The sequence below is a fragment of the Ranitomeya variabilis genome, chromosome 1 (genome assembly GCF_051348905.1).
Source record: "Ranitomeya variabilis isolate aRanVar5 chromosome 1, aRanVar5.hap1, whole genome shotgun sequence".
In the NCBI taxonomy this organism is placed as follows: domain Eukaryota; kingdom Metazoa; phylum Chordata; class Amphibia; order Anura; family Dendrobatidae; genus Ranitomeya; species Ranitomeya variabilis.
Genome location: NC_135232.1, coordinates 828,342,289 through 828,354,385, shown reverse-complemented (window position 1 = coordinate 828,354,385; position 12,097 = coordinate 828,342,289). Strand labels below are relative to the sequence as shown.

At 46.1% G+C, this 12,097-nt stretch overlaps 1 protein-coding gene across 1 annotated transcript in view; it reads left to right on the top strand.

Annotated features, from left to right (window-relative positions):
• DNAH6 (dynein axonemal heavy chain 6) overlaps positions 1 to 12,097 on the top strand; it is a 717,942-nt gene that overhangs the window by 255,016 nt on the left and 450,829 nt on the right. The gene's annotated exons all lie outside the window — the stretch shown is intronic.

The following is a 12,097-nucleotide window of genomic DNA, read 5'->3' as shown; positions in this document are numbered from 1 at the left end:
AGAAACCTGAAAATGGCTGTCCACAAACGTTCACCATCCTACCTGATGGAACTGGAGAGGATCTGCAAGGAAGAATAGCAGAGGATCCTCAAATCCAGGTGTGAAAAACTTTTTCAGTCAAGATGGGGTGTACATTAATGAGAAAAAAATGAACTTTTTTGAATTTACCAAATTACTTCAATGAAACAAAGAGTGAAAAATGTAAAGGGGTCTGAATACTTTCCGTACCCACTGTATATACAGATGCTTCTCACAAAATTAGAATAACATAAAAAAGTTAGTTTATTTCAGTTCTTCAATACACAAAGTGAAACTCCTATATTATATAGAGTCATTACAAACAGAGTGATCTATTTCAAGTGTTTATTTTTGTTAATGTTGATGATTATGGCTTACAGCCAATGAAAACCCAAAAGTCATTATCTCAGTAAATTAGAATACTTTATAATACCAGCTTGAAAAATGATTTTAAAATTCAAAATGTTGGCCCCTCTAAATGTATGTTCAGTAAATGCACTCAATACTTGTGCATCAATTACTGCATCAATGCAGCGTGCCATGTAGGCGATCAGCCTGTGGCACTGCTGAGATGTTACGGAAGCCCAGGTTGTTTGATAGCAGCCTTCAGCTTGTCTGCATTTTTGGGTTTCGTGTCTTCCCATAAATTCTCTATGGGGCAAAGGTCAGGCGAGTTTTGCTGGCCAGTCAAGCACAGTGATACTATTGTTTTTAAACCAGGTATTGGTACTTTTGGCAGTGTGAACAGGTGCCAAGTCCTGCTGGAGAATGAAATTTCCATTTCCAAAAAGCAGAGAGATGCATGAAGTGCTCTAAAATTTCATGGTAGACGGCTACGCTGAGTTTGGTCTTGATAAAAGACAGTGGACCTACACCAGCAGATGACATGGCTCCCCAAATCATTACTAATTCTGGAAACTTCACACTACACCTCAAGCATCTTGGATTTTGTGCCTTTCCCCTTTTCCTCCAGACTCTGTGACCTTGATTTCCAAATGAAATGCAAACTTTACTTTCATCTGAAAACAACATCTTGGACCACTGAGCAGTAATCCATTTTTTTTCTACTTGACCCAGGTAAGATGCTTCTGGCGTTGTCTGTTGGTCATGAATGGCTTGACTCCAGAAATGCGACACTTGTAGCCCATGTCCTGGATATGTCTGTGTGTGGTGGCTCATGAAGCAATGACTCTTGAAATAGATCACTCTGTTTGTAATGACTCTAATATATGACTTTCACGGTTTGCATTTAAGAACTGAAATATATTAACCTTTTAATGATATTCTAATTTTGTGAGAAGCACCTGTGCATGTTTATTTTTTGTGTGTATTGGAACAACACAAAGAACAGAGGTAAAAAAGGCAAACCGGACTTAAATTTCACACAGAACCTCCAAAAAGGGATGGATATCAGTCGCTCGCCAGGGCCGTGGGGTACTCGGTACCGGGTCCGGCGGTTCACAGGGGGATGTCACGGTGGCTGCGACCCAGTCCGTGGCCCTGGGCGCCCATGTAAAAAGTTTATGTTCGTTACGCCACCTGTGGTGTTCGGTCAGTGGGGACCGACTCTGCTTTAAGGGGTCCTCTGGGGTGATGTTATGGCAGCTAGATGGTTTAACTGCCCACAGGTGAAGTATATCCCCAAGGCTCCCGGTGTGTAGATGGAAGATGGTGAATGGCGCAGTAAAGAACGAGGACGCAGGTTTGCAGTCTCTTTACCTTATTTACTGAAGACTTCGACAGCCACAGTCCAGGGCACCAGATCACAGGGCAGGCAGCATCCGGCCGGCTTGGAAGTGAATCCAGAGTCCCCTTTACCAAGTGGAGTTAAAAGCCTTCCTCTAGCGCGGTGGCGTTGTAGTTCCTTACTGCCTGTGGCTTCAGATAAGGTCCTCACAGATGTTCTCTCTCTGTCCCCCGTATAGGATAGGACACAACCCGTATGACTGGTGACTTGAGGTGGTTTATAGGGACTCTAGCACGTCCCAGCCTTTAAGGAAGTCACCGTGCCTTCAGGTGTATGTGGGGACAGATAACTTGCAATTCAGCTGTCCTGCCGGTCTCTGCTGTAAGTCGTACTCCTTACAACCTCGGTGGTCTGGTTACCGGTTATCTGCGCTTCAGAGGGAGGCAGCCTGATCTTAGCTGGTCTCCCCTGATGTTAATCTCCTGTGCTTCTTCTCCTGCACGCTCACTGCAACATTGTTTGGCTTTCTGTATGTTTCTTCCTCCAGGAGCTGCAGTACTTCAGACTACAGGCCCCTTCTGACACTCTATGTCGGTCTGCTCTCTTCTGTGTCTCTCACTCTCTAAACTGAAACTGAACCCTTTCCCTCCAGATCAGGATGTATTTATAGGGGCGTTCACCTTAAACAGGTTTAGAGCTCCCCCTTCTGGTCTGGAGTGTGAACATGTTGAATGCATTGTGGTTACCTGATAAAAGATCTTCCTTCATCACTTCCAAACGTAACATCACTCTCCCCATGAGGAATGCAATGTCACTGTGACAACCAGGACCCTGGGGCGTCACACTCCCCCCGTTAAATCCAGTACTCCTGGACTGGGAAAAGAAAACAGGTACAGGTTAAATAATGCAAACATTTTGAAAAACATTTTTGAAAAACATTTGAACAATTGTAAAATTTTGGCTTTCCTTTATGGGAGGTTTTGATGCTTAAACGTTGCAAAAACAAGTTTATAAAAGTACATCTGGTGTTGTCTTTGGTCCGTAGAAACAAAGAAAGGCCCTACCCACGCCGGCAAAGTGGGCAGAACCAGGGTGCAGGTTGAGGGTGTCAAACTATTTACAATGAAAGTCTTGTGGGTAATTCACTGTCCATTACCTCAATGTCCATATAACCTGTAACAAATGTAAGCAAGCAATTCAAACAAATAACAGCAATTATTGACATTTTTATTCCCTGTAACGAGCTGGGATTTGACCTTTGGTACTACGAGTAGACCTGTGTAGTTCCTGATTTAACATGTCTGCTGTTACTGTAGTGGACCCACTAGTGTGTGTACTGTTTGTAGGCCTGCATTGTATTGGCAAACTGGGCAAGCGTCTACAAATTCTTAGATTCACCATGGGTCTGACAGATTCACCAATAGCAGAGGGTGGATTCTCTGGTTCCACTGCTGGGGTGACGTTTGCTGCTTGAACCTGTTGGTGCAGAGTCTCTTCAGGTTCAGGATGGTCTGGAATCACATTTTGTTCTGGGGAAAAGTCAAGACAGGTATCACTATGGCCTGATGCACTTGAGTCCAAGACTGGGGAAAATCTCCAAGAACGGTGTGAATTCTCTTTTCTTCTTCTTCCATGGGTGGAGATGTTCCTGGGTCTGTTTCTTTGTTCCTCAGTTTATCAGGGCATACTTTGAGATGGTCTCTGGATACTGCAGTTGACGTTTCTCCTCCATCTTTACTGATAAGGCAGACTTTTGTGTTGTCGAAGTTTGAAGGTAGGATAGTATACGGTTCTGCTTCCCACTGGTCGTCAAGTTTGTGCAGTCTTCTTTTACGTTTTAGCACTTGTTCACCTGGTGACAAGGGAATTGCAGGTGCTCGTAGGTTATAGTCTCTTTCTTGCTTTTGTCTCGCTTGTGATAGGCTTCTTTCAACGCACTCTTGTACTTGGCGGTACCTTTGTTGTCTCTCGGTATCCAAATCTGAATCAGATGAGGTATTTTCTGGGGTTAGGACTCCCATATCTAGATCAACAGGTATTTTGCTAGATCTTCCTCTCATAAGGTATGCTGGAGTGCAGTTGGTGGAATTCACTGGAATGTGGTTGTATAAGTCTACCAAGTCTGGTAACTTCTCTGGCCATTAGTGTCTTTCATGTAAAGGCAATGTCTTTAGTAAAGGTACCGTCACACTAAACGATATCGCTAGCGATCCGTGACGTTGCAGCGTCCTGGCTGGTGATATCGTTTAGTTTGACACGCAGCAGTGATCAGGATCCTGCTGTGATATCGCTGGTCGTTGAACAAAGTTCAGAACTTTATTTGGTCGTCAGACCGGCGTGTATCGTCGTGTTTGACACCAAAAGCAACGATACCAGCGATGTTTTACACTGGTAACCAAGGTAAACATCGGGTTACTAAGCGCAGGGCCGCGCTTAGTAACCCGATGTTTACCCTGGTTACCAGTGTAAAATGTAAAAAAACAAACAGTACATACTCACCTTCGCGTCCCCCGGCGTCCGCTTCTCACACTGACTGAGCGCCGTAAAGTGAAAGTGAAAGTACAGCACAGCGGTGACATCACCGCTCTGCTGTTAGGGCCGGCGCTCAGTCAGTGCAGGAAGCGGACGCCGGGGGACGCGAATGTAAGTATGTACTGTTTGTTTTTTTTACATTTTACGCTGGTAACCAGGGTAAACATCGGGTTACTAAGCGCGGCCCTGCGCTTACTAACCCGATGTTTACCCTGGTTACCCGGGGACCTCGGCATCGTTGGTCGCTGGAGAGCGGTCTGTGTGACAGCTCTCCAGTGATCAAACAGCGACGCTGCAGTGATCAGCATCGTTGTCGCTATCGCTGCAGTGTCGCTTAATGTGAAGGTACCTTAAGTCAATCACTACTTGGTTCATCTTCTCACACATTCCATTGGTTTGTGGGTGGTACGGTGTGGTCCTGATCTTTTTACATCTGTAGAGGTTGCAGAATTCTTGAAACACTTCCGTTTCGAAGGCTGGTCCTTGATCAGTAAGTACCTTCTCAGGATATCCATGTGGTCTACAGAAGTGCTGTTGGAAGGCTTTGGCTGCCGTCTTTGCTGTCAGGTCCTTGACAGGTACGACTACTAGGAATCTGGAGTAGTGATCCACAATAGTCAAAGCGTAGACAAAGCCTGACTGGCTTGGAGTTAGCTTCACATGGTCTAAGGCCTCCAGTTCAAGTGGCTGTTTGGTGACTATGGGCTGTAGGGGAGCCCTCTGGCTGTCACGGTCCTTTCTGCGCAAGCTACATGGGCCACACTCTCGGCACCACTTTTCGATGGTTTTACCTTTAAGCCAAAGTTGGACAGAGCTTTGAACACCTCGGCTTGGTGCTTCAGATGGTCCTCATAAGTCTTGGAGAAGACGATGACATCTATTCCAGGTACAACAAGATGGTTTCGAAGTTCTTGTGCCTGAGACAGCACTCCATCATCCTCTGAAACGTTCCTGGGGCATTGCACAGTCCGAACGGCATGTAGTTGAATTCACAGAGACCCATCGGTGTGGTGAAGGCCATCTTTTCCTTATCCGCCTCTGCTACGGGAACCTGCCAGTTCCCACTGGTGAGATCCAAGGTGGAAAAGTAGTTAGCAGATTTTAAAGCAGCTAATGACTCTTCTATTCTAGGCAATGGGTATGCATCCTTGTGTGTAAGGCGGTTTAGCTGCCTATAATCTACACACATTCTCATTGTGCCATCCTTTTTCCTTTTTTCGAGGACTAATGGAGCTGCCCAGGGGCTACAACTATCTCTGATTACCCCAGACTCCTTCATCTTTCATAACATGTCTTTGGCACACTGATAACGAGCTGGGGGTACAGGCCGGTATCTTTCCTTAATGGGCAGATAATCTCCCATGGGGATATGATGTTGAATCCCTTTTACCGCCCAAAATCTAGTGGGTGTTTGCTGAATACTTGCTCATACTCATGGACCACCCTGTAAGCCCCTTGTTTTTGGTGTGATGGTATAGTGTCAGTGCCAACATGTAATTTCTGACACCAATCTTCCATTTGTCCTGCAGAGCCATTGTCCTCCGCCTGGTTGGACCGGACCAAGGGTTCTGTTGCCTGTATCACATTATTATCAACAGTAAACAGTTTGGCAAGTGTTGCATATTTGGTTAGGTGGACCTCCTTCTCTCCACAGTTAAGGACATGAACTGGCACCCTCCCCTTGCGGATTTCAACCACCCATCTGGCTGTCAGAATTGTGGGCCTACTATCTGAATGCACAGGTTCTACTAGGGTCCGACACCATATTAACATTTCAGTCCTGGGGGGTATTGCAATGGGGATTGAATCACTCACTGTGGCACGGCCAATTTCTCCACCAGATAGTTCAACCTGCTGTCTCTGTACCAGATTTCTTTCTGCAGTACACGTTGTTCACTGGAACCAGCAGTTTCGGCCACCTGTTGCAATAAGACAATAATGTCTGCAAGACAATTTTCTATGACATTAGTACCAATGGTCATCATGGGGTTACGTTCACGTCGGTCAATATCAACAATCACTATTCCTTGGGCCTGCAATTCTACCCGCCCCTGACCTCTTTGTACCCCACCTGCGGCAACGGCTGACCGTTACTGGCTACTGTTATCAAATCATCAGCTGGGCCACGTTTAATGTCTGGGTCAGCCCAATAATGCTTATGAAGAATGTAAGGCATAGTTGTCACCTGAGAACCGGTGTCCAATAAAGCGTTCATTGGGATGCCATCGATCATAACGGGAAGGACAGGTCGTCCTCCAATGTACTTGGCTCGCCAATTTTGTGGGCCTGGTTGTCCTATTCCTTGGGGTTGGTCCTCTGCCCCAGGGGTCGCTTGTTTAAATAACAGTACCTTGCGATGTGTCCTGCCTGGTCACAGCGGCGGCAGATGGGTCGTCCGTCCTGATGATAACGATCATCGTCTCTCCCTCTGGTCAGCGGGATCATTTTCTGTCGTTGCCAGGAAACCAGCTTGATCTTCTCCTTGGGGGCCTCCTGTAGGGACTGCATGGTCCGGGCCGACGCAGCAAAGTTCTTGGTACCAGCTCCTGCATCTGGAGGCGTGTAGTCCTGCCGGAGAATCATCATCGAGGACCTGGGCATCGGCCTCAGCAGGGACCTGAGGATATGACGCCACCTCCTGGTGGTACGTGAGGGCTGGATACTTAGGAGGTACTGCGCGGCTTGGTGGTTGTTTGTGCAACACCTTGATGGCGCTGTCCTTAAATTGCGCAAAGTCTAGGTCACGGTTTTGCAAAGCCAGGATGCGCAGCTGTGTCCTGTGGTTGTAGGACAGGAGACCCTCAATGAACTGTTCCTTTAAGAGTTTGTCTCCATCTTGCACATTGTTAGGGTCAACCTGTCTGACGGCCCACAGTGCCTCCTGGAGATTAAGGGCATAGTCCCGTATGCTATCCTGTGCTCTCTGTTTGCACCCAAAGAACCTCATTTTGATTTCTGCAGCGGTGCGGGTGTCAAAGGTGGTCTTAAATTTAGCAAATATCTGCTGCACAGTTCCTTTTTTCCATATTTGGCCAGGATTTCACTTCTCTTAGGGCTGCGCCTATCAATTGTCCAATTAAGATGCTGACCTTTTCATGCTCGGTCAGGGGATATACCTCAAATAGGCTGCGGAGCCTTTCTTTAAAGTCACTTAATGTATGGGACTCCCGGAATATTGTGGAAGCCAGGCCACTCCAGGAACATAGGGCATGGACAGCGGCATGATGGGCTCTGTAGCTGCAGCGGGGTCCGGCCTGTTGGTAGAAGCTGCGGGGCCTGGGGGTGCCAGGAGTCCGGCGGCTGCATCCACCCCGATGTCTTGGGACATCACAGGGGCTGCGGCTGCGTCCGCTGCCATTCCTTCCCCCTGATCTGACATAGCTTCTCCCCCTTACTAACCTTATAGGGAACTTCTTGAAGTATGTTTTGGGTCAGTGTTCTGCTGGTAAACCCATGACCTAGGACGCAAACCCAGCTTTCTGACACTGGGCACTACATTGCAACCTAAAATTCTTTGTGCAAGGCATTATGAAATCTGAAGACTACCAAAGTCAAGGCACCCAGTGCCAAAGGCAGCTAATCAACCCCGAAACATCTTTGAACTTCCACCATATTTGACTGTAGGTACTGTGTTCTTTTCTTTGTAGGCCTCATTCTGTTTTCGGTAAATAGTAGCATGTTATGCTTTACCAGAAAGCTCTATCTTGGTCTCATCTGTCCACAAGACACAAGAACTGCTATTAACCCAGAGAGTAGTTAAGGAGCGAGCCAGGCGGTGATCCACGAGCCCCTTTGGGTACCATCTGGGGCAGGTGTAGTGTAGCACATGTCCTGAGGAATCCTCACCGATGCCATGGCCTCCTTCCGGAAGTAGGGGGGGGCTGAGTTGTAGCCTACTTCTGATTCACAGCCTTCTGTAACCTGGACCTGTCTAGCGGTGACCCCTGGTGATGTGCCAGCCAGGGGGTTTAATCCGGTATCACGGATAAGAGCGGCCCTTCCCACAGCCACCTGGGGGTGAGATCAGCGAACACATCATACTGCGCAGATGGCAGTGGCCCAGTCAGGATCTTCAGAGCTCCCCTTACTGGAGATTCCTCCCGGCATGCTGCAAAGTGGACTGCGGCGGTCGAGGTCTGGAGTGCAGGGATCGGGAAAGTTAGCAGTAGACACTGTCAGCCGGTCCCTCCTGTAGTTCCCCCTGGGCCTGTCTGCAATTCTAGGACCCCTATAGCGCCAGCAGACAATGGTATGGCTGATCTGAGGACACCTCTTATGCAGCCTCATGAACAGACTATAAATGCATTTGATTTTCCTGTTGTTGGAGTGCCGGTTGTTGGTCAGGAAGGCCCTAGTGTGGAACAGCAAAGGGGAGTCTGCTGGAGTGGTGGCAGGAACAGGTTCTAAGGATAAAGAAGATGAGGTAGTGTGTTTGGATGATCAGGCGAGGAGCAAGGTTTATGTTTGTTTTGAGGGCACCTTTAGGGGTGCATTTGGAGCAGGATGTTAGAGTTAAGATTTGGAAGGGGAAGTATATGGAAATATTTTCACTAGTTCCTTTGGAGAAGTTCAATTTGGATAAAGTGTAGCCTAGCGATTCCAAAAAAAAGAGAAGTAAGAGGAGGAAAAAAAAAAACCACGGGATCGGTTAATTCCATGGACATTTTCTAACTGGTTTCAGGTGTTTGTAATTCTGGCAAGTGGGATAGGGGAAAAAGAGCCTGAGCATTGTTCTGCTCTGTTTGGGAATATGGACGCGAGGTACTGTATAGCCTGATTTTGGTATCATGAGAAAATTAGACAGCATAAGGCTGTGAGGTTGGACATGAGGTGGGATCATAAGGACATATCCTTGTGGATGCGCCTAATGGCAGCTCCCGCCTCACAGCCCTTTGGAGGGGGCTCGGGGTTTCTAACCCAGCAGGTAAATCCTTGGCATCCCAAAGAAGAGTGTTTTTGCTGGCAGTATAATGAGGGTCAATGCAAATTTGAGGCTTTGTGTAAGTTCAAACATGAGTATTCCAGTTGTGGGGGGAGTCACAGCCTGTCAAAGTGTTTTAAGCATGCAAAAGGAAAGTCTGGTGAGGGTGCTGGAAAAAGGGAGGACTCACGACAATGCTTCTCTTTTTTAAAGTAGGTACCTGAATTTAGAAGTTGTGCTTCAGTCTCTTTTTTTGGAAGGTTTTAGGATTCCGTTTGACCGTATGGCGGGTTTAATTTTCAGAACCTCCATGGTCAATTTTGAGGGTGTCTCTGTTGGGCTTGGTCTCAAAACATGAACCTAATAAGTTTAGGCTTATTCATTATTTGTCTTATCCAGCTGGTGCGTCGGTTAATGACAACATTGATCTGAAAATGTCCTCCGTATCATATGTGTTATTTGATAAAGCGGCGAATTTAGTGAGATCAGTGTGGGGCTTTAATGGCTAAGTCAGATTATGAAGCGGTAGTTTTGAATTAAATAAACAATCGGTGTGCATAGCTATGTGGTGCCGGTACAGAGAAATGTGGCAAGTTTTAGGTGTGAGTACGGGAGTCGGTTCCTCGTATAGGGATCGGTTGTTTTTGTATTGGCTTTGGCTGGTCATGATGGAGCTAGATCAGTGTCATTGGTGACGGAATTTTGATTGAGAATTTTTTTCATAGAGTGACGCATAGTCATGATAGGAGGAGACCGGTTTCCTTCAGTTTGTTGGACAGGCTACTGTCTTGTTGAAGAATGGGTTATGTCTAATTATGCGGTGTTACTGTTCATGGCCACTTTTGCTTTAGCGTTTTTATGGGGCTTTTCAGATTGGTGAACTGGTTACTTACTCTAAGCAGGCACAAAGGAGGCCTGCAGGTTGGTGAGATGACTTTGATGGAGGATAGAGTGGAAGGTTTTCAGTCATTCAAAAGACGGGTCAAGTTGGCCGGTGTATGCTGGTAGGCCTGTATGAGGTTCCAAGGCACGGGTGCTACCTAGCTAAAGTGGTTAAGGATTTCTTCGGCAATAGAGGTTGTTATCCTGGTTCCTTGTTGAGACATGTGAATGGTTCAGCATTATTTAACCCTTTAGCTAGAGATATTCTGTGGATGTAGGCTTGCGTTTTATTGCTTCATGAAAACCCAGGCGGATTCAAAGATATTGAGATCAGAGCTCTGTGGGACCACGTCAACACTTCTAGGTTTTTCTTTACACTGAAGATACTTATAAATGTCACTGGCTGTATGTTTCGGTCATTTTCATGCTACAGAATAAATTTGGAGCCAATCCGAGTATTGCCATGTTTTTCAGCATTGAGAACACAAAGAAATGGGCAACATTGGTGTGACGCTAGTCACTACTCAGACTCATGGTCAAAAGAAAATCCAAGGTCGGGCACAAAGAAAACTAAAACTCAAAGCACAGAGTAACACACACCACACACAACTGGCAGAGATCAGAGGCAGAGAGCCAGCTAAATAGCCTGGGAATCATTTAGAATAGGAGACACCTGTAGGAAACCCAGCACGCCCCAGCCATGATTGGGTGACTGGACTGTCACTCACTACACTGACAGCTCAGCACTCCCAAGTCTCAGATTGGATGGCTGAGTTGTCTATTATGATTCTGACAGCTCAGCACACCCCTGCCCCAGATTGGACAGCTAAGTTGCCACTCATCACACTGAGAGGAGGAATCATGACATTACCCACTTTTCTTTGGGGGGCCACCGGACCCCAGGTTTCTGAGGAAACTTAGAATGAAAGGCCCTGACAAGGCGATCTGGGAAGATGTAGAAAACGATCAAAGGAGAGCAAAGAACATAAAGACAAGGTAGTAATTTCTTAAGCCCACAACGCGTTTCGATGGTAAACCGTCTTCATCAAGTGGCAATTTATAAATAAATCATGAGATGACTACTCAAGACAGAATCATGAAATTCCTGCAACAGACGCAATCTTAGGTACACAGGCACAAATAATTTGGATGTCAGGTTCCAACTCCGAGTTTACCACAGAAACCACAATGCCCTTAGGGAGGATGGAGGATGGAGGTTCTGGAGGAGAAACTGAACTAAGACTGCATGGTAATGCGTCAGCCTTCAGATTCTTGGACCCTGGCCTTAATATTGTAGAGAAATTAAACTTAGAGAAACATAAGGTCCACCTGGTCTGTTTTGGAGTTAAATATAATAGCTTAGCTAAATATAAGCTAAATTCTTATGGTCATTGACCACAGTGACTTGATGAACTGCACCCTCCAAAAAATATCTCCATTCTTCAAAGGCTAATTTAACAGCGAGTAACTCACGATTCCCAACATCATGAGTTCTTTCAGCAGACAGACATTTTCTCAAGAAAAAAGAACATGGCCGAAAACTGGCCAGCATTTGGATCCCTGAGATACAACGGCCTCTACCCCGATCTCCAAAGCATCAAACTCCACAATGATTTGTTCTTGGAGATCGGGTTGGATTAGAACAGCAGCAGACATAAAACGTCTTTCAATTTTTCAAAAGTCCTCATAGTATCTGGTGGCAAAACCTTGAGAACCGCCCCTTTTACATGTGAGGTCAGTAAGTGGTTTAGCAATCAGAGAAAAACCCCATAATACATTTCCTATAATAGTTGGAGAATCCTAGAAAACGTTGCAAAGCTTTAAGGTCACAAGGTTGGACCCATTGTAACATGGCTTGCACCTTCCCAGGATCCATCTCAAAGCCATCAGCCGGTAAAATGAACCCCAGGAATGAAGTTTCCCGAGCAGAAAAAATACATTTCTCAATTTTAATGAACAAAGAATTCTCCCTCAACCTTTGTAATACTACACGGACATGTCCCTGGTAAGAATCCAAATCAGGCAAAAAAAAATAAAAATATATATATATCATCAAG